The 23,506-nt window shown below is 33.8% G+C and overlaps 1 protein-coding gene across 5 annotated transcripts in view; it reads right to left on the reverse strand.

Annotated features, from left to right (window-relative positions):
• Positions 1-23,506, reverse strand: part of LOC141456070 (irregular chiasm C-roughest protein-like) — a 921,342-nt gene that overhangs the window by 558,898 nt on the left and 338,938 nt on the right. For all 5 annotated transcript variants that reach the window (XM_074131679.1, XM_074131677.1, XM_074131678.1 and 2 more), the window contains one exon: positions 15,114-15,153. The gene's annotated coding sequence lies outside the window, so the exon portion shown is untranslated. The remainder of the gene's footprint in view (positions 1-15,113; positions 15,154-23,506) is intronic.

A 23,506-nucleotide genomic window follows, 5' to 3' on the forward strand; every position in this document is an offset into this window, starting at 1 on the left:
GCGTTTCAAGCCGTAATTGAAGCTAAAGGGATGCACACTAAATATTAAGGACAATGTTATGATTGGTTATGGGTCAACCAAATTATTTTTTGAAATGTTTAACTAGCTGTGCAAATACTTTTTTTGCAGTATAAAATAACATTATGTTCTTTATACTTAATTTATTTGACTCTTTTGCATATTTTTATTTATCATCTTATAGTGCTTGATTTATTAAGTTAAATAAACGTAATTTGGGTAAAAAAGCGAATTTTTTTTTATATGAAACCTTAAAATAACAGGGTGTGCAAATACTTTTTTTGCCTATTGTATATTTCGTAAAATAAATGTATGTATGTACATACCATTCCACTATAAAAATAGATTAATTTTGAAGGATTCCTATTTATAAATTCTTATTTTATAAAAATTCATTACAACATACCTAAAATTGATTAGAACGGAAACAAAGCCAATTTTCAAACCTGCTGAACATTGATATTTTTCGTGCTTACACATTTAGGTTGTGCAATGTGAATTCATCTTCTTTCTTATTCTTTCTGCTACGATGTACCACGTAAAGTGAGGGGGTCCTTTCAGTGAATAAGATTTTCTTAAAAATTTTGAAAGTTATTCCAACATTTGGAATTTTCAATATTACACAGGTGACAAGGACAGCACCAAAAACCAATAACAGCTGCTTTTAAGAATGTCTAACCATTTTCCTCATTTTCTAAAAGTACCTAATTCAGATTTTCCTGAAAAATAGTTCCAAGTAAAAAGGTATTGCATTACATCAATTAGTTCATCACAGAGTAAAAATAAAGTCGTAAGCGCAGTTTTTAAGAGAATTCTCAAACCAAGAACAAAAAACACTAGGAAAGTTTATTTTGTCAAGTTGTACTTCCATTTCACCACTGAAATCTAATTTTGACGACCTCTGTTGGTGCCCTTAAAAAAAAAAATATCAAGTTTGAATTTTTGGGGGGGTTGTTTCGTTTCTAAGCAGCAGAGGAAAAACACTTATTTAGACTAACAGGAAAAACCAATATTTCCATCTTTTAGGAAACTTAAAACTGATATTTCTTTTGGTGGAAATTCCAAATAAAAAAATAAACAGCACGATTACCGCACTGTTCTTACTTAATTGAGTTGGATAAAAAGTATCATGTTAACTAAAAAAGCTCACTCACTCGGATCAGTTAATCTTAAAATTAAAGTACTAGTTCGTACACAGCATAAAAGATATTGTTCCAAACATTCATCTTAGTGACAGTTTTTATAAACAAAAAAAGAAGTATGGAGGTTAAAACTAAATCCACACCTTGAAGATTATTCAAATTAAACATTTTCTAGAAAGTTATATTGAATTTTTAAGTGCAATGAACTACGCTTTACAACCTATCGCTTTACCATAGTTATCAAAAGATTAAAGAGGAGAGAATAATGGAGTTGTCGTCAAGCAGGTTTTTTTAGTAAAATGTTATTCCAATTTTTTTACCTTTGATGCTAACGTTTAAAAAAAGCTGTCTTCTGCCCGCACCACAACAGTTGACAATCGCTCTCGTTATTTATTAGGAAAAGTTATTCTTGCGGCATTCTTGAGTTTAAAACATGCACACGATGAATACGTAATAGACCGAATCTTGGATAAAATTGAATTCCCAGAGTTACAGATGAAAAATGATCTTCCAGGTTGAATTTAAAAAAACTTTCCAGGATACCATGCTCCGGATTAGATGAGAATCATCATGCGGCAGTCAGACAATCGGAGTCCTAAGATTAAAGGAATTATTTATTTATTAAACTCACTTATTTTATTATACAGTCTATTTTCGTAATAGATCGTGTCATCTAAATTGTTTAGTAAATATAATATCAGAAACAATCCATTTACCGAAATGACCATATTTTATCCAAAATTCGTGCCAAAAAGAACAGGATAAGAACGCGCTTACTTTTCAAATTAAATATGAAAACAATCTAGGCCCCTGCATGGAGATGAACTACAGATTAAGAACGGTAAACCATTTACAGAGCAGCGAGACTACTTTTTATTTTTTTAAATATATGCAACATCAGAACAAGGTAGATGGTTGATTTGAAAAAATAATTCTGACAACAAATACGTTAATAATACGAAAATAATGTTCCCCCCCAAAAAAGGAAGTAATGTTTACTAAATCAGTCTCCAGAACAACTGAGACACATCCTGTACCATCAAGTCACTTAGCCGAGCATTAACTTAATCGCATTATTACCATTAACATAATTGCTGACTGCATTAAAGCATTATCATGCTTCCATTAATATATTAATTCACTCAAAGTATAATACAAAATGATGTAGTGGATATTCTTGGTTTAGGGTAATTGAGATATTCAATCCATTTCCTGCCTAACTTTACTAAATAGAGGCTGTGTCAGGTTAAGTAATACAAATTGAGGCAGTAAATGGATGCAATCATTAGCAAGTTAACTCCAAACCAAATGTATCGAAATGGGTTCATGTTTATTTGTTAGAATTAATAATTATTTTAAGGTAATTCATTAATTTTATAAATTCTAATATAAAAAAGAATATTATCAATTATGTTTTTAAAATGAATGTTAGTTCACGAATTTGGAATTTCCAGAAAGTAAAGTAAAGTAATTGCCTACTTTTTCAGACGGGCTTTACGTCCAACTTCCAATTAGGGGTCGTGGACGGAGGCGAGTAGCAAACATACTTTACTGTAAATTTCTTTTATTAACCATTAAATAAAACCCAAGGCCTAAGACCGAGAATCGAACCCCGTACCACAATGCATATTAGCTTTACAGGTCTCGCCTCTAACCGCTCAACCACCGTCAGTCACAATCAGATTCCCTGCACTTATTCCATTCCATTATTCAAATGATTATAAAACAAAAAGCTAAAAGTGGTAGATACAGTTCATGAACTATGAAGAGAAGTTGTGCTGCCCGAACAGAAATGGTGAAGCGTTTTCTTAACCTGTGATCGATGGACTAATTTCAGAGGTCGCGTGATAATAAATTTTGAAAAGGTGATTGATTAGTAAATATTAATTTAGAAATAAAGTGATTAGTAATATTAGTAACGTTATTAGTAATATTAATTGAGTATTGCGCGAAGAATAAGTCATAAAAAAAGTTAAAAGTTTTGCCATTATTAAAGTTAGTTTATTTTTTACTAAACTATTTTTTCCCAAATTAAAAAATGTATAATTCCGAATAAATTATATGAGCTGGTATTGTAGCATTGCAATATTTACGAAAATATGGAAACCTATAAAAACTTCTAAATTAATTTTATTACCTGAATGGATAAGAGTTGACCAATGAAGCTACAATGCTTTTGTCAGTGATAATATTCAATAGCTGACTTGTGGTAAAAGACATCGTAGTTGGGTTTCAATTCAACATTCTACGTTGAATTCTAGAGAAATCACAGCAAAAAGGCTGTCCACTTTTAGCCACAGGTTCTTTGAATAGATTTAGTTCCTATAAACTTTGCGAATCTAGTTTTGAAACGCAAGAAATAAGAAAAACCAGACATCGACCGAATGTCCTAATTTTCTAAAAATAATTTAAAGTGTTCTAGAAATTAAAAAACTGGTAGCAGATTGATTACTATTATTGAAAGGTTGAATTACTAAGGAGTCTTTAGTTGGCTTTTGCAGAAGAACAGAGACTTGGTATTGCGCCGCGATTGCATTCAGTAAGTAAGCAATATGTAGGTGGTAGTAACGCAACTGGTGTCAATCCCGCCGCCACATATAAGCTCACCAAAAAGGATTGGAGACTTGGTTGTTGTGCTTATTTGCTGCTGTAGTTTCCAGTAGAATGCAACAAATTGTACTCGTAGCTAGCCAGACTGTGCTGGGGATGCGGTGAGGGTTTCTCAAATCCTAGCTCTGCAGTCCATGAATAGAGTTGTGGTATTCGAGAGAGGAAACGACTCTCGGAAAATCGACAGGGAAAGTATTTTCCTTTTTTTCTTTATCTTGCGCTCAATTATCGCTCCAAAATCCCTAACTTTCTTATTCAACTAATTACTGAAATCAAATGCTTTTGAACTAATTGAATTCAGTTTACTTTCAAGTATTCTTTGCAGATAAAAACTGTATCTAACGAATATTCCGTTATAATCTTTGGTATAGTTGACGCTTAAAGTAATAATAACAAACCTGATGAGTAAATGAGATGTTATAATAAAAAAATAAAAGTTCCTTGTTAATGTTCGGTGCTATAAGTGTTTACGTCATTGTTTTATAACTTATGATGTAATGATGTCATTAAATAACAGTGCTGATCCCTTTCTTATCTCCCCAAAGGTCGTATTTATTTTATTTTTTGAATTAGGAAAAATATATATATATAAATAAAAGCAATCTAATGACGCCCTCGCTACTTTTCTGCCAGGAATCCATGATGTGAATAGCAACTCCATGAAACAAAAAGAATAAAGACAAAAACTCTTGTCTGAGGAAAATTCCTTAATCTGAAGTAAGTCTTAATTCAATTAATTATTCACTTTTTTGTTTTAGATTTACTCGAATTAAGCTTCTAAGAATATCTAGATACTTCACACTTCAAATATACATTTAACCATAAATACATACTTATAAGTGACTGAGTGGGGTAGATACCCTTATATTTTCACAAACTTAATAAATATTGCTGAAAATGTGGTTAAGTCCGCAATTTTTGGAAAATATCTTTGATTTCAACCGTCATATCTTTGGTTTTTTGTTTCTATTTTAACTCTGAAATTGACTTTAAATTCTGATACACTCTTTAAAGTAAAGATAAAGCTAAGTAAACTGTATATAAACTAGCATGTTGCAGTTTTTTGTACCATTTTAAAGTTTTCTTTTAAGACTTAATATATTTACGCAATTGTTAAATTGCTAGGATAACATGAATAATTAAGTGTTTTGTGCTTGAATTGGAGTCTCCCGCCACAATGTGAACTCCAACTAGAGAATTTTAAAATATCGCACAGGCACTAAGCGTACATAATCTTTAAACAATTACTAGATTTCATTATTTTTCCAAAAAATATTTTAAGATTCATTAAAATTTTGAATAACCATCATGTAACCTCCCACACTCAGTCAGCAAGTGTAGTGCTTCCCAAAACATGAATGAAGTCAAATTCTTTAGACTAAACTGATTAATATACATCTGTCGATGAACGATAGTGCGAAACCTGTCAGGGGTACAATAAATGAGCTTGCAAGGATGGATGAAATCAAAGATGAAAACTTGTTAATTAGAACCTTAAGAGAATAAGCGAAATTCCGGTGTTTACACCAATTTCTTAAAGGAGAAAAAAAAAGTGCAGCCATTGAATAGGGTGAGAAAAGCCGGAGAAAGTAAATCAAGAGAATTAGAGGAACAGTTGTTGAGGGGGGTCACAACCATCTTAAGAGATAATAGTTGTAAACGCTTTGGGATGCTGGTCTCTCATCTCCTTTTTAACAGATTTTCGTGGTACCCATTTCTTTACTTTTAATTTTCTTAAATACACGTATTTGTGTGCGCGTATTGAATCAGAGAGGCGGTGTAAATGTAGGAAAAAAAAAAAGGAAATGAGCGAGACTGGATAAGTTCAGCAGTAAAAGCGAGAGAAACTTCCGCAAGAGGGAAATACGAGTTTAATTACAACACAGTTTTATATTGTAGTCTGTGTCGCTGCTAAAGGAGGTCCTAACGGTGTGAGAACTGTGCTCCAGAGTGGCAGATACAGAGAAGATAAACAAGGATGAGGCGCGCCAGACGAGGAAGAAGAAAAATTTTTAATATACTACACTGGTACCGGAGTTAGAGGCAGCAAGATTACCAAAGTCTCCACGGAGCACGGGGGCGGCGGAGAGAGAGACAGAACTGTGCGGAAACAAGCTAGATACTTATTAAGTCTCCGGCCGACCGAATCCTTCCACTTCATCCTTAAGGCTTTCCCTCAAACTCTTCGCATGGCTTCTCCAACTCCATTGGCTTGCTCCTCCTAGAAGTGTACCATTTGGAAATGAGAGATTTATTAAATTAAACTCTGTGTGAGCAAGTCAGACTGAAAAGGACGAGCAACACTTTAAAATAAATTCTTACTAGAAACAGAGAATCCTTCCTTCTCAAATTCATTCCAATATTTTTCTATCTCTATTTTTTCCCCTTTATCAATAATATCCAAGAATTTCTTTTATATAATAACTAGATTTTCTTTTATAAAATTTTCTGTTAGTCTTTAAAGTTCACAGTGGGTTACAGTTTTAATCTCTTTTTGTTATCTTTTCAGAGTTGTTTTTTGTTAAACAACAAACACTTGTAAAAAAAGGCAACTCTTAGAAAAGTACATTTTATTTTATTCGTCGTAGGGAACAAGTTCACTGTATCCCTGACTGTCTTCGGGTTTTCATGCATAATCAGAGAATGAATCAACTTATCATCAGTTTGGTGGAGAGATTTCGACTTCCACTTATGTTTCCGTTTCGCACTACACTTGCTGACACCACTCTATGAAAGCCTCTGTCTACACCGGATGAAGATCTGAAAACCGTCAGAATCCCCATAAACTTGCTTGCTACGATAGATAAAATCAATGACATTATCCAGAACTGCGAAAAGTAATTTAGGCTATTGCCTTTTATCCACACAAAGTACAAGTACTCACAAAACCTTATTTTTTTTTTTTTTTATTTTATTTGTTCATTTAATTTTATTTTGCAACTGTATGCATTACAACAAGCAAAAGAGATGAATGATAAGGATAGCACAAATACCCATGCACGCATATATGTTATATGCATGGTGTGAGTGGCGTGAACGACGACCATCCAGAGATGGAAGCCGTTAGTTCGCCAGATTGGCAAGCTTACACAGCAACTATCCTAGGAGGTCGGCGTTATATGTTGAGATGGTCGCGTGGCCACCGCCGCTTTAGTCTGCGAAGTTGATTTTGTAGGAAGTGTTATGGTAGACATGTTGTGGATCAGAGGGTTGTAGTGACTGTGTAGATTTGAGTGGAGTTTTGTGTAGCGAGATTGTGCTATTTCAGAAACGACCTAATTTTATTATTTTTTTTCATTCAATATTTACTTCTTTTTTTAATCAAACTGTAGGTTAACAGAGATACTAAGAGCCCGGTGAGAAGTAAATGGTGTGATGTTTATGATGTGTAAAATTTAATGGAAAACTGAAAATGTAGGGAAAGCTCCAACATAAACCCAACCCAATAATCAGAAACATCTCATCCGGCCCGCCGCACAAATTAGAACACATCTTTATGTCCTTGCATTAATAATCAAAACCAAATTCAAGAATTACAGATAAAACTTAAAATGAGTTTAAAAAATAAAAATAAATAAATAACCTGCACGAATTTGCTGGATTTCCATTTATTCTAGAACAAATTGATTTTGTTTTATTTGTCTTTTTCTCTAGATCAGGGATGGGCAAAGTGCGGCACTTTTAACATTTTCCTGCGGCCCGCGACTCAAAATGGCAAATAAAGATTTAAAAAAATAAAATATTCCAAATTTGATGTTAATAAAATTTGGTAACTTAAGCTAGTGCAATTATTGTCTCAGTGTTCAAATCTTATATTTGTAATCCACGCTCTTTCTTTGTATGAACACTCGACTTTTAGTACGCCACTTTGACACCAGACAAAGCGTGTGCTCGCCGTCGAAGCTACAGATTTTCGCTTCTTCTCTAGTTATTTATTTTATGGTGCACCAGTTGATGCTATAAATGTGAATCGATCGCATTATTTTTATTTCGTCTGGCTTTTTAATTTTTAATAGAAAAAATTACGAAGGAAGATATGAAGCCATTTTTAAGTAAATTTGTTAATTAATTTCATTATAATAAATTATTAATCTGAATTATAAATAAATAAAAACAATTAATAAATAAGAACCCGAAATAAATATAAATTAATTCATTAAAAAAAGGAATATATATATATATTCCGCAGTATGCATATAGGCCCTCGGTAATAAACCAATAAATGACCTTTTGCGGCCCTCGGTAATAAACCAATTACCTTATGCGGCCCTTTACAAAGTTTGTCTACCCCTGCTCTAGATGCTCTTCTACTAAAAAGGACAAATATTCAATTAAAAAAAAAAAAAAATATTGTAGTATCATCAGAAAGAAATATTGGTTAAATAACAGAAATGGAAGGGATTAGCTGAGTGGTTAGCGAATACTGGATCCCAACACAGAGATTACAGGTTCGAATCCAGCTGCTGATCCTTAGATTTTTCTCTTCCTAGGAGCTTCTTACAGCTCACTGACTCAGCTACAAAACCAAGCTTCATAATCACTAGGCCAGTGATGGCGAACCTATGACCCGCGGGTCAGACACTAATCCACAATTGCTAGGCAACCCTTTGTTTTTTTTACGCGGGATGATTTAGATTTTCTAATAGTGTGGATAATTTATATTCTATCTGTATTTTTTTCAATCACGCATTGACACAAAAGCAATTTAAATGCTATCTACAACCTTTACTGTGATCATTACAGTTCTAAAACACAAATGCTTTTGTAGTATTTAAAATAAAGCAAAAGTGTTTACAAAATATCAAATAAAATGTATAATTTTACTCATATTTTGTTTGTTAAAAAAAATCGACAACCCAAAGCAAATAACCATATTTAGATTTTTCTTCAGATAAAACACACTTTTGTAAGGTTTTGTTCAGTTATGTTTGTAAAAAGAGACTTCCATAGCACTTGTTTCGTCCCGTTTTACCCGTTAAGCCAAATGAATTTTAAAGATGTTTAGTTTTGAAAATATTGAGTTTAAAATTTTTAAACTTAACTCTTGTGCAAATGGGCATTAGTGACCCAAGAGCTAGTACTAAAAAAAAAAAAAAAATGAACAAAATTTGATCTCAAAAAGGTTCGCCATCACTGCACTAGACCAATATCCGCTCCTGCGTGTAGTGATTAATTGAATTTAATAAGATTGGAAACCATTAATTAATGAAATTGTCTCTGATATCTGGAAGCTTCTAATATAACTGGATTTGTTCCATGTATCAGACACCAAAAGGAGAACTACAAATGGATGCACTTAGGGAAGGGTTTTCAAGAAAGGATATTTTGAAGGGTTTGTAAGGTTTAAAGGACTGTTTCTCCTTTCAGTTCCGACAAGAGAAATACAAACCAAGACCGGAGAAATAACATAAATAAGGAGAAGGGGCGGAAGAATAAAAGTAACATCCTATTTCACTTCTTTGATATTTAATCCCATTAAGTTTTCAAACCACCTACCACCTCTCAGACAATACCTCCATCACTAGCCTTCTTCATAGGGAAACCTTCCATCTTATTTTTCATTACATTTCACTTAAATTATATCTTTCAATTATAATTCCAATCTGTAGTAATTACTTTCTTGACGAATTTATTGTTACTTATTTTTACAAATCATTTTGGTAATTTTCGTCATTTTGATTTTCCTAAAAACAAGTTCGCTTTGTATCAACTCCTTATACCTAAAGAGAGAAATAGATGTCTCGCATAAGCATAGCTTTTAAATTTAAAAAACAAAAATAATAATAATCTGGTAAGAATTCTCCACATATGGATTTACTGGCATATTTAGCATACCTAACATTGTGCAAAACAAATTTTCTCAGATAATGATTAAAATTAAAACGAAAAAATTCACGAAAATTTAAGACAAATTTTCGAAAAAAAAATCAAGAAAACTAAAAAATTAATTCACGTAACACTTTCGGTATTTCGAAAGTACACGGAATATTCAGAAATTTAGCCTCATTTTTAAAATAAAACGTAGAGGCTTACTTTTTACTCAAATGGTACTTTATTTGGAAGAGTTCCCACCATATCCACATTTAGAAACTCTTAATTTCAAATTGTCCTCAAAAAATTTCTCAAATAACTATAGTAAATCAAATTTAGCAACTTACAAACTTACGCTGCACAATTTGCCCCTATTAAGTAGATACTCCGGCTATAACCAAAACTTTACTGTTGCATCCTTTGTTAGTTCGAGTACCTAAGTTAATTTAAAGGTTCTGCGTTTTTTAAACTACGATGATACTGATGTGGGACTAGGACTTAAAAGACAAAAACGACAAAACATGCGAAAGTTTCCTACAGACCTCATAGATGTGGCAAATAACTCAAATGAATGATATGTAATATATGTAATAAACCACAAACCTATGTGGACTAATGGAATAGAGCTTATGGGGTTCAGCCAAACCTACAAACGTACGGAAATGTACAAACATTTCAGTCAAAACAACTCCGACAGATAGTTGACGCTTCTTGCTACGTAACTAACCTCACTATTCATCATTTCCTTCATATACCAACTCGCCAAGACGAAATATCGCAACTTCCAATTTGCTCTCTCTACTTGCTCTAATACATTTCTACATTCTCTAGTCTCCTCTGGCAATCCACCAGGCCGACTGAATCATCAAAGGCGCCATGACTTCCATGAGGTCTGAAGATTATCGTCATCTTCGATCTCCTGTAGAGAATGCTACTGCTGGGCAGTTTCTCTCCTCCTGCTCTTCACGAACCATCTACATCATCACATATTTACTTACTGTATGTATTTACATACAGATTGTAAACTGCTAAATGAAGTTAAAATAAAAGTTACGTCTATCCGAATCTGTTTCGTACTTTCATTCGCCGCCTGATTATTAATATTATTTCGTCTATCAACCTTAAGATGCATGTAAGTCCGAAATCGAGAAGGGATACAATAAGCATGTCTTTTACGAAGGATAAAATCAATGATGTTATTCAACCCTGCGAATCTAACCACATTTTTTATGTAAAATCGAAAAAAATCTATATTAATGTACATATGTAAAATAAGTAATTATTTAATGAGTTTTATATACTACAATTTCACTTTCTAATAAAAAGAGCGAAATACCTAAAAATCACAAGATTGTATGCAAATGTGTTCGCATATATAAGCAGATAAACAAGTATATATTATGTAGAGACAACAAAAACTTTAAGAGCAAAATATAAGAAATAAATTAGGAAGTGAAACTAGAATAAAATAGGCAAAACTTTTCAACTTAATAGATTCAGGACGCCATTAAATTGTGGCAAAAACGGAATCAAGCTTGGCTGATTCTTCTCAGCTGAAGATTACCCCGACATTAAATCTTCTTTTCCCTGGAAGCTGATATTAAGTCGGTTTGAAGTGTTGATTTTGGCCGTACACAAGTGCGGCGCTTCCCTCACCACTAGCCACCAACCTTAAATATTAACGATTCCACTTCTCCACTCACCTCACGTTCGACGATTCGTTCAAATCCATTCTCTTGCACTCATCTAGCATCTCCATTCTGATATTGCAGTTTAAACGGTTTAGAATTACCAGATTAGCTATATGTAGGCAAATACCTGGCACTTTATCATGTTTCAGAGTGAATCAATTACTCATACTAATAATACTGAGATAATAGGTATGTTGCAACATGCAATTTGTGATTAGTTTTCAATTAGGTTGTGATTACTAAGCGAACATTGCTAGTTTGAATTCGATTAGAATTTGAGTTCTGTTTGAACGATTTTCATTTCTATGCGCATGCCCAAAACCTTCTAAGAAATTTTAGGTTTGTCTCATCAAGTAATTAGTGATCAGTTGCCAATTGGTTTGTAATTATTTACTGCGCAATTGCAATCCGCGTACTGATTTGAAATTGGATTGAATTTTGCTTCTTCATAGCATTCATTTTTAAGCATGCCCAAACATTTTTATAGAAATATTTTGAAACCTTTGTACAGAAAATAAAAATTGAATTGCCTGCTGCACATATTCCACAGCTGTTAGTACTTGGTTCAAACTTGGTACTTGGTACAATCACAAATCAATTTGAACTGGCGAGTTTTATTGGTATAGCCATCTAAAAACTAGAAATCGATTTGAGTTCAAGTGAATCAGCTATCTCTCGTTGCACATGCTCAGATATCTCATAACCCGTCAGAGGTTCTTTTTGCATAATTTGGTAAACGAAAATAGTAATACAAGAAGACCCGAGTTCAAATTCAGCTGCTAGCCCTAAGATTTTCTCTTTCTAGAAGCTTCGTACAGCTCTAGATGATGGACAGAGTTGTTAGTAACGAGAGAATACTGCCCGCAGGCCGGTAGTGCTCTTAAAAAAAGCTCGGGACGCCAATAACCTCATATTTTGGCGTGCCTTAAATTAAAATTAAAAAGTAAAATTAAAGTAATGCCCTATATTTTCAGGCAATGCTTAAAGTGTAATTACCAATTAGGTATCGTGGGCTGAGACGGAAACTTAATTAATTAATTATGCCCCCACAATGTTGTGTTACAATTAACGGTACTTTTCCGTTAGCCGGGCGCAAATGTCGCCAATTGTAAACCAAACGCGAGCCAAGTCAACGGAATAAAAGTAGAAAATGTTCAACTATAAACAAATATTAATTAATAGTAAGTAAAACAAGTTCAATTATAAACAAATATTAATGAATTGTGAAGAAAACAGTTTTACCCGAAACTGTTTTTCACTTGCGCCCGGCTAGCGGAAAAGTACCCCGTTAACATTTTCTCTAACAGATTAAACGTAGCAACACTCGGGATTCGAACTTAGCGATCCACAACTCACAGCCACCAAACCAACAACCTCTCAACTAAATAATGTAATTAATTTTAAACAATTCAATTGGTAAACAAATACAATTAGATTGGTTGAACCATTAAGCACTGAGTATTATAACAAACTTATCCCTCATCTAAAATAATGATAACTGTCAAGAGATATCCATGCTCTTGACCAAATTTCAGGACCTACATCCTCCAATATCTTCCTTTTATCGTGCCATTTAATATAAATATAATATAAACAAAAAAAAAGATTAATTCTCAATTAATTTTGCTTTAATTTCATACCATATGTGAGTCGTTTCGTGTTAAGAAAGTTACTGGATTGCAAGTTATTTTATTGTTGAGGTTGATCTGTTGACTGCAATGTTGTGTCATGTTACTAGGGCCCATTTTTGAGTTTTGATTACGAAATATGGTAGTTACTGTTCATTATTTTTGGTGATTGAATCATAGTTTCAATAGGATGAAAAATTATTGCCAGTTTCAGTAAATATAAACTTTATTCTGCCGAGCTTTCGACCTAGGGACTAGTTCATCTTCAGGGCTGTGGAACATATTTACAGTGTGTTAACAATTATATTACAATGAATATGTATAATGTAACGAAAATTTACAAAAATACATATTTACCTAATTTACAATATACTGTTTTACATCGTTAGAGGGTTTGTGTGTCTTCTGTCCATGAACAAACAAGACAGAAGACACACCAACCCTCTAATGAAGTAAAACAGTACATAATATGTTTACTAAGCAGACACTTTAGGTAAGTGTCAATTTTTCAATAGTTTGGACTTTTCCATTTCCAAATAGCTTAAATCTAATTATTTGTCAATTTCTTTGCGTTTAATTCTGCAACTACATTGCTACAAATAATTGCATAATTTTGATCATTTAATACTTCAAGGAAGAAATTCATAATATGTATTGTATATGAAAATATTTCAAAGATCTTCGCTATATTCATTAATTCAGTAGATAAACATTAACATATCATTAAAAGTCGGTGGGGTCAAAATTGAGGGATTATGTAGATGGCAGTGGAAGAAGAAGAAGAAGCTAGAGGGGCCGATTTAGGAAATTGTCTGCATGTTAATAACATGTCATTTAATCCGTCAGCGAAGTTAGTTTTCTTTATTATGCGCTCCACTTCGTCAGCACAAAAGAGAGCCATGTTGTTATTTTTTATTTTCTCCATTCAACTTCATCATCTCTCTCTAAGAGCATTATACTTATCTAGGGAATACTTTATAATTAATTTAGTATTTTTTAATGGCAAACAAAACTCGTGGCACTAAATTCCTCCAGGGATGACTAATTTTACGTTTTAAATATGAAAAAAGGTTTTTGTAAAATTTAATTTTCAAGGCTAAGGCAAGAGTAAGAGAGAGATAAATATGTTTAAAATAAGCAAGAATTTAAATTGTAAATTACTTAAGATTTCGTTTCGCTATTCTCTCAGATCTGTGCCCGAAAAAATCTAATTCAATGTTTATTTTTTTTTAATTTTTACCACATGATCGACTGTGTCCAAGAGTTATGCTGATAATTTTCAGCCTCATACTAACCAACAAACTATTAAATTAAAAAACAACTTTAATACCAATGTGGATTTACGGGATTGAAGTCAGCGCCTGACCCAAGCGAGAACCAATCAGTTGGCCTTTTTCTGGTAGTTCTATCCACCCACTGTAGCGCCAATATACAATGGGCAATCATTTTAAAATTTAAGGTTTGATTACAAATTTAAGTTTAAATTAAGACTAGCTTGGAACGCACACACGACTTAAACGAACTGAACTTAACAGGTGTTATCGACTACTTAAAAGACTACTAGACGAACGATCTATTCTTTTACTTAATAACAAACGACTGATTTACAATTCTATATTAAAACCCACCTGGACGTACGGTACTGAACTGTGGGGTTCAACGAAACGCTCTAATCTTCACAGAATTCAATCTCTTCAGTCTAAAATTCTCCGCACTATCGTTAACGCTCCAAGATTCAAATCTAACCATCCACACAGTCTTAGGAATTCCGTTTGTAAGTCCTGGTAGCTCGAACTCTCTATGGAAACGTTTTTTTTTTTTAGATATTATAGTCTCCTTCCAATCCTCTTGTCAGCAATCTAACAACTCGTCACTTTCCAGAACATTCTCCTAGGCGATTAAAACGCTAATGGCCTCGCGATTTTCTCTCTTTTGAGGAGTGTGGTTAATCCTGGAGATGACTTAAAAAGAGTGTTACCGCTTGGTAACTTCTAAGTTAGGGAGTCCCTAGTAGTAGTCAGCGTTGTCATTGTTAGTAATAACGCGTCTAGCACTAATGTTACTTAAATAAATTAGCAAAAAAAAAAAAATGCAGTAAGTGCATACTACGGTCTCTAGTGCAGTAAACAGAAGCTACACCACACCGCCTTCCACATTGGCCGCAAAATGTTTCTAAAATTATTATATTAGATATAAAAATTAATTCGAATTACCTGCTCACTGGAGTAGATACTTTTAGGCCACTCATAACTCCTGGAAAGAAAGTAAACTCAATTTAGTCAAAAAAATTTTGAAGTTCAAAAGAAAGGGAGGGAAGAAATATGGAGTCAAAGAGATGTACAACCAGTAATTATAGGATCTGTAATTAGTTTAGAATCTAAACTAGATTATACAGTCCTGATGGTAAAATTTTCATAAAAATGAACAATTTCACTTAATCAGATAATGGACACCTGCCTAAGTCTGTAAAACTCGTAGCTCCAGGGAAAGCTGAAAGAAAAATTCGGAAAACAGTATTAAAAATAGTTATTTATTTAACAAGTGTGGAAAGTAGTACTTTTCCTCACACGAGGCAGGGTTTGCACGCACGAGCGAGCGAAGCGAGGCGAGTGCAAGTGCGAATTGCCGAGTGTGAGGAAAATACTTTATACTCGAGTTAAATATTATATTTTTTCTGCAACCATTAGGGTTATTAACTAAAAAAAAAAAACTAAACAGGAATCACTAGAATCCATTTTAAATTTCTATAAGGTAACACTATAACCTTTTTAACTGTTATAATTAAAAATATCTAATTATTTATTAAAATATTATTTTTATTTCTATATTCCTTTCAATTTTTATTTTCTTTTTTATTATTCGTTTTTTAATTATTTAGATAAAATAAATTTAAATAAGCTTATTAAAGTCTTACAGAAAATATTTAATATAAGGGAAGGGATTAGCTATGAGGTTAGCATACTGGACTCCCACGCGGAGGTCCCGGGTTCGAATCCAGCTGCTGACCCTTAGATTTTCTCTTCCTAGGAGCTTTTACTGCTCACTGTCCGGTGATGGACAGTGTTGTCTGTAATGAGAGAACACTGTCCGGAGACCGGCAGTGCACTGAAAAAAGCTCCGGGCGCCAATAACCTTAGATGTTGACGCGCCTTAAAACATAAAAAAAAAAAAAAAAAAAAAAATTAATAACAAAACTTCTAATATCAAGGAAGCACAATAAAGTTTCTCCACTCACTAGTGAGGAAAGTGACACTAATGGGAATTTTCCCCACTAGTGAGGTAAAGTTGGGCATTACACAGCTGATTTTAATTGAGTGATGAGAACATTCCTACATGGTTGCAGAAAAAAATAATTTTTTTTTTCTTTCACTCACTAACCTAAGCTCCAATCATACTGCATTATTTCCAAAATTCCAACCAATCAGGTGCGTTTTACAGCGATAACTTCACTCTAATACTCAATCTTAAACTATTGGCACTATTTTAATTATTTCTACCAATTAGAAGCGTATTATAGGAATAATGCCACACCAATCAGCATTATTGTAATAATTAATGTTACACATAACTATATTATATTACACAATATAATTACAATAACAAAACTAATAATACGTCCAGTACTTCCACAAACCAGCTGACTCCAATGTTAGGTTACAGTACTACCAGCAGCCATATTTTTAGTGTAAAACAACTTAATATTGATTTGTAAATTCCATTATTTTATTTATTTCTCTTCTTCTGTTTGGTGACATTTGTGTGAAATAATTGTTCAGAAGTAGTAAAATAAAGAACACAAAAGAAATAAATAAGAAAATTAATTTTGAATCGAGTTAAAATGTCCATTGCTACCGACGCTGTAATATAACCTCAATATTACTTAAAAATGAAATATTTTCCAAATTATAATTATCCTTACAACTATAACATTTTAATGAATAATAAATTTCAATGGGTCCTAACCCACATACTATTGGGAAGGATTAAACGAGTCGATATACTTCTGAATTCGATGAAAGTCCATCGATCAAAAGAGAGGCTTTTCCACTTTTTTTTTTGGAATTTTCACAGATACAGCTTCGTCAATGAGTAACTCAAAATTTCATGCTTGAAGATCAATAAATTTTCTAGAAAATTATTTCAGGGCAGTTCTGCAGAGAGAGATTTATTTGGTAATATTTTCTCCATTTAGTGTAACTTCATTGTAATGTCCAGTTTTACAAATTGCATATAATTTGAATTAGAGACAATTATATTTTTGGAATTCCGTGTTTGAATATTAGTAAGAGAAAGTCTTGAGTTAACCTTCAAACGTTTATAAATCGTTAGAGATTCGAGAAAACCAGCTTTATCCTCGCCTATTTCCTCACATCCTATTATTATAAGAATAAAATCGTGAATCTATTCGGAATAAGAAAGCAATTTTAGTCATATGAAAAGTTTGTATCCAGTTAAAGCTGGCCGTCAATAAAGTTATATTTGGAGAAGAATTGGTATTGTATAAGTTTGTATAGAAGCATAACTTGTAGGCTGGCTGTATTTACTTTAATAGCTTGTTGTAGATGTAAGGGTGAGAACTAGTCCTGGCAATTTCACCTTCGTCCAATATTCTCTCTTTTAAGCGTACAAATTTTTAAATTTTACATTATGTGGTAACATTTTAATAAATTTACTATTTTGTGATTTCTTTGTTCAAATCTTTACAATTTTTTATTCTTAACATGTTTAAAACATAATAAAAACAGGTTTCTTTTTTTCTAAAATCTGGATTTTGATTTTATGGAGGTTCTGACATATTTTTGTTTAACATTTGGTGATTTGGTAAAAAAAAAAAAGCAAACGTAACGTAACGACTTGATATGTCGCTGGTGATGTAATTTTGAACTGGAAAGTTTTGAACCAGGCACAATTGATGAAAAGAGACCCATAAAACCGTCATCCCAAGATTCTAAGGGAGTTTATGGGGTCAAGAGGTTGAATGAAACCTTAAAAGTAGAATTACTTCTTTATTGTTACATGATTTAAAAAAATAAATTTATATTAATATTTTCGTGAAAATAGTTTTTCGTCTTTACATCGGTTTCACATTTTTTTTTAACTCAAAAACTGCTATTACTCGAAAGATACTTTAGAGTTATCGAAAAATAATTGTGCTGGAATATATATTCAATATATATATATTCTAATAAAAGTTATTAATTTATACGTAAGTGACAAAATTTAGAGACCCAATCATACATAGAAGCCATTTTAAAAAATCACAGAAATTTGGTAAATTCATTCAACAATGTGATACGAGGGTCGTTTGAAAAGTCCTTGCCAAAATAAAAACTACTTAATTTTTTGGGGTAAACATTTTTTATTTTTCAACATAGTCTCCTTTTAGGCTTATACACTTGGTCCAACACTGCTCTAGTTTGTTGATCCCTTCCGAATAATAGAATTTGTCCAAGTCTGAAAAATAGCCATTCGTTTCTACAATCACCTCCTCGTTTAAATAAAATCTTTTTCCCGCCAGCCATTTCTTCATATTGGGGAACAAATCGTAGTCCGAGGGAGCCAAGTCTGGAGAATAGGGGGGATGTGAAACGAGTTGGAACCCTATTTCCATTAATTTTGCGACCACAACTGCTGAGGTGTGAGCTGGTGCGTTGTCGTGATGGAAAAGGACTTTTTTGTGGGACAATCGTGGGCGTTTTTCTTGCAGCTCGGTTTTCAAACGGTCCAATAACGATGAATAATAAGCATCTGTAATAGTTTTACCCTTTTCCAGATAGTCGATGAGGATTATTCCTTGCGAATCCCAAAAGACAGTCGCCATAATCTTTCCGGCCGAAGGAACGGTCTTCGCCTTTTTTGGAGCAGATTCTCCCTTGGTAACCCATTGTTTAGATTGTTCTTTGGACTCAGGAGTGTAGTGATGTATCCATGTTTCATCCACAGTGACGAAACGACGCTTAAAGTCCTGCGGATTCTTCTGAAACAGCTGCAAACCGTCCTTGCAACACTTCACACGATTTCGTTTTTGGTCCCATCTTGCGGATAGCTTTGTCATGTCCAAATGTTGATGCAAAATATTATGTACCCGTTCATTCGAGATGCCCACAGCACTAGCAATCTCACGCACCTTCACTCTTCTGTCATCCATCACCATATCATGGATTTTATCAATGATTTCTGGAGTAGTAACCTCAACAGGGCGTCCAGAACGTTCAGCGTCACTTGTGCCCATATGGCCACTCCGAAAATTTTGAAACCACTTATAAACTGTTCTAATCGAAGGTGCAGAGTCACCATAATGTTTATCAAGCTTCTCTTTAGTCTCCTCAGGCGTTTTGCCTTTCATAAAGTAGTGTTTAATCAACACACGAAATTCTTTTTCGTCCATTTTTTTGAAAATCACTCGACTTCCTCGATTCAAACGAATGCCAAACACAAAGAAATAGACCGATCTGGTTGAAACTTGGTGTGTGTTCTTCCAAGAGATGCTACTAACTAAACATAACCTCGATACGCGCCAGTGGTGCTATCTCTCTGACTTTGCACGGACTTTTCAAACGACCCTTGTATTTCTCGGTTGAGAAATTTTTTTCTCATCAAATGAGAGAAAGTTTCAAGAGATTAGTTTTTTAACAACTTAAACTTAATAAGTAGAAAGGGAAAGCGAAGTTACAGCAATGACTTTGGGTTTCTGAGTCACCCTTAAAAAAAAATTAAACAAAATAACAGCATATTTTGCTCATTCTGGCGTTATGTCGTGATTATATCGAATGGTGAAGAACATCGCCCAATGCCAGCTTCAGGTAGGAGTGTGAAAACTAGGAGCTTTACCGAAACTTTCTTATCAAGAAGATTAGGTAAATATCTGAATTATTTTCAATCCAAGATTTTAGGTGCAATGAGGTGCAGTTTAGTAGGATGCAGAACGTTGCTAATGTTAATTTTTTACGTTTATTTCCCGAGAATATTTGGCCTGACTTTAATTAAGAAATAAATTAATTTTAATACCAAAAATAAAAGTCTAGAATTAAGGAAAATACAAATTCATCAATTAGAAGAAATTATTGAAGCTGTTAACATTCCTTCGAACCTTCTACACCACCTTCCCGTTGCACAGAGCTATCATTCATTTTTTATTTTATTTCTAAACAAGAATAGACAAGCTCTCCAGTCTCCTATTTGTCTGTCTAAATATCTACTGCAGTGCACTGCTCGTTCAGCATACAGCCAGTTAACTTCTCAGAGCTTTTCACCTTTCTAGTTTAAATGATATTACTGCCACTGTTTTGTACATTTTAATTACGCAATAATATCTTATTTGCATAATTGTCAAGAATTACTTTTAATGATAATTTCTACAAAAGGAGGAGAAAAATATCATAAGCGTCACAAAACGTAAACTGTGTTTAAACGAAATAGTTTTTTGACTTATGTCACATAAATTTAATTTTGGTAATAACTTAGAAAAAAGTATCTAGAGTACTTTCTTTAACCTTTTGCTTTATGGAGTTAAACGAGATGTGCAGTGAACGGTAAGATGTTTTGAGAAGGATTGGAGTCCGTGAGGTAGGCGTAGAATATTTCCAAAACGATCAGTCGAACGGAGCTAAAAATTTGCATTTATATATAAATATATACAGGGTGACCAAAGTTATATGCTCCACCCACTTTTTTTTTTAACGGCGGGAAATTTCGAAAAAATAAAAAAACACGTGTTTAATCATTTTTAGTCTAGTTTATTTTCAGTGATTGGCCCATTTTTTTAAACCCTTGTATCTCGAGATACAGCATCCAACTTTTGTTTTTCAAATGGAACGTTATATTTTTGTTGCATATTTTTGTAGTTTTTGAGCTCCTAAAAACAACAAAAAAAAATGTTTGAAATCGGTTAGGTTTTTCAAAAGTTATGGTAATTTAAAATATGAAAAACAAATTTCAGTTTAATGTCAAAATTACGTTATTTTTTTTAAAGAATCTATTAAAACTGGGCACCATCAACGGACAGGCAAGCCAAAACTCTAGACTCCCACGCTTTGTTTGTAGCAGTACTTATGGTGGCGAAGTCAAGATCTAGGCAGGCTAGAGTAATTCGACGTTTCAGACCATCGACTGAAGCCACGGGATTAAGGATACTTTACACTTTATTTTTTTAGGTATCCCTACAAAATATAGTCCATTTGGGTTAAGTCCGGAGATCGAGGTGGCCACTGGATGGGACAATGAGTCCCTAAGCACTTTTCATGGAAATTTCTGTCCAGGTAACCTCGAACCACTCTCGCCGGGCAACCATCTTGTTGAAAATACATATCTAGCCGACGTTGTAGATGAACATCTTCAAGCGGAACTGGCAAAATGTCTCTTAAAAAAAAGTTAGATACCTTGCACCAGTTAAGTTCTCTCTGTACAAGTATGGGCTGATTAGTTGATTTCCTATAACTCCACACCAAACGTTTGTAGAAAAAAACAACCTAAACGTCGAATAACTCTAGCCAGCCTAGATCTTGACTTCTCCACCATAAGTGCTGCTACAAGCAAAGCGTAGGAGTCCAGAGTTTTGGCTTGCCTATCCGATGATTGTGCCCAGTTTGAATAGATTCTTTAAAAAAATAACGTAATTTTGACAGTAAACTGAAATTTGTTTTTCATATTTTAAATTACCATAACTTTTGAAAAACCTAACCGATTTCAAAAAAAAAAGTTTTTGTTGTTTTTAGGAGCTCAAATACTACAAAAATATGCAACAAAAAATATAACGTTCCATTTGAAAAACAAAAGTTGGTTGCTGTATCTCGAGATACAGGGGATTAAAAAAATGGGTCAATCACTGAAAATAAACTAGACTAAAAATGATTAAATACGTGTTTTTTATTTTTTCGAAATTTCCCGCCGTTTAAAAAAAAAGTGGGTGGAGCATATAACTCTGATCACCCTGTATATACTTATGAAACAATTTCTTTTCAAACTTCGTCTTTATACCAGCTCTAAAACCCCTGAATGCCATTCGAAGAAACATCGTCTTCCTTTGAAATCTATTTTAATTAAGATCGAATGCCTGAGTTCAATTTACACAATAAATTTGTTACAACAAATTAATTATCTGCTAGGTGATAATTGAAAGAGTAAGTAATTATATTAAAGATTTTGAGGTTATAGGATCGAAATTGAAAATAAAATAGAAGATACCCAAAACCTTTTTTCGGAAATGCCAGCGGATAGTCTTATAAAGAAAATTTTTAATGGTAGCCTAGTGATATTAATCAAATTTTTGCATTTTGTAGCGTTGAAATAAATGAAATATTTACAATTTTTTTTTTGTAAAAAAAACAAATTCGAATACAAATACATATAGCATGTGGTTTTGTGTGCTGAACAGACCAAACACATTTTATTTCTTCTTTATTTGCATTTTCCTGATAGAACCTCTACACACATACAAACCAATCCTAACAACGAAATCATTTTAAGAGTAACCCGATTTGAACGTGGGTTGTGGTTTGGTTAACGCCTCACTATGGGTTTGTTGTTGTACTATGGTTTGGCGGGGGTAAAGGCGGAAAATAGTTTTTCACATAGTACCAAAAGAGAAAATATTTATTTTGTTAGAAAGAGCTTGGGCTAACGATATGGTCGGGAAATTGATGAACGAATGGAATTTATTCGATTATAAATATTCTATTCTGTAAACATGAACTGCAAGTAAGATTTATTTCATTTATTTATTTTTATTTTATGTAACAATGTGATGGAAATATATCTGCCATTAACCCTCAGATTTCAATTCCGCGACCCCTTTGGATCTATTGTGGCTCCCCCACTCTAAAGCTCACCCTCCAGACCTGACCTTTTAATCAGACTCTTAATCCTGGAGAGCGGCTCCTGAAAAGCTCACAGGCCTTGGTTTTTCCTCCCCGAGAAGTAACATCCTTAGCCAGGTCAAGCCCCTCACACTGACACAACACGTGCAGTGCCGTTTCCTCCTCTTCCTGACAGAACCTACAAAGGCTATCATCTGCCAGACGCCCATACGATGCATGTTTTCTGAGCCTGCAGTGGCCGGTTAATAGGCCTACAATTATGCTTATAGCCCCACGCCTTTGACGGATTAATTCTGCAGTCAGCCTTGGCGAATAGCCCGTTATGAACTCCTTCGCCTGTCTCTGACCTGTGGTGTCAAGCCACCACTCTTGAGACCTTGTCGGCATCCATAGTTTATCGGCCGCCGTCTTAAGACACTTGGAGATCCCAAAACAGGGCTCCAGGCCAACGAAGTGTCCCGCAGAGCCTTCCCTGGCCAATAAATCAGCCGCTTCGTTTACCATAAGTCCTGAATGACCAGGTACCCAAACCAGAAAGACCTTATTTTGGTCACTAATTTCCTTCAGAGCACCCAGACAGTCCCAAACCAGCCTTGAGTTGACCTGGTAGGAACTAATAGCTCGCAGAGCCGCCTGGCTGTCCGAGAAAATCAGACGTTAGAATTAATTATTCCTCGTCCAACGATCTCAGTAGCACAGAATCTAATTGCAGCTAGCTCAGCCTGAAAAACTGTAGCTAGTTTTCCTAGGCTAACCGAAAAGCTATATTTCGACTTCACCCCGTACACTCC

The sequence above is a fragment of the Rhodnius prolixus genome, unplaced genomic scaffold (genome assembly GCF_049639745.1).
Source record: "Rhodnius prolixus isolate KJV_2025 unplaced genomic scaffold, Rpr scaffold_4, whole genome shotgun sequence".
NCBI classification, from domain to species: Eukaryota; Metazoa; Arthropoda; class Insecta; order Hemiptera; family Reduviidae; genus Rhodnius; species Rhodnius prolixus.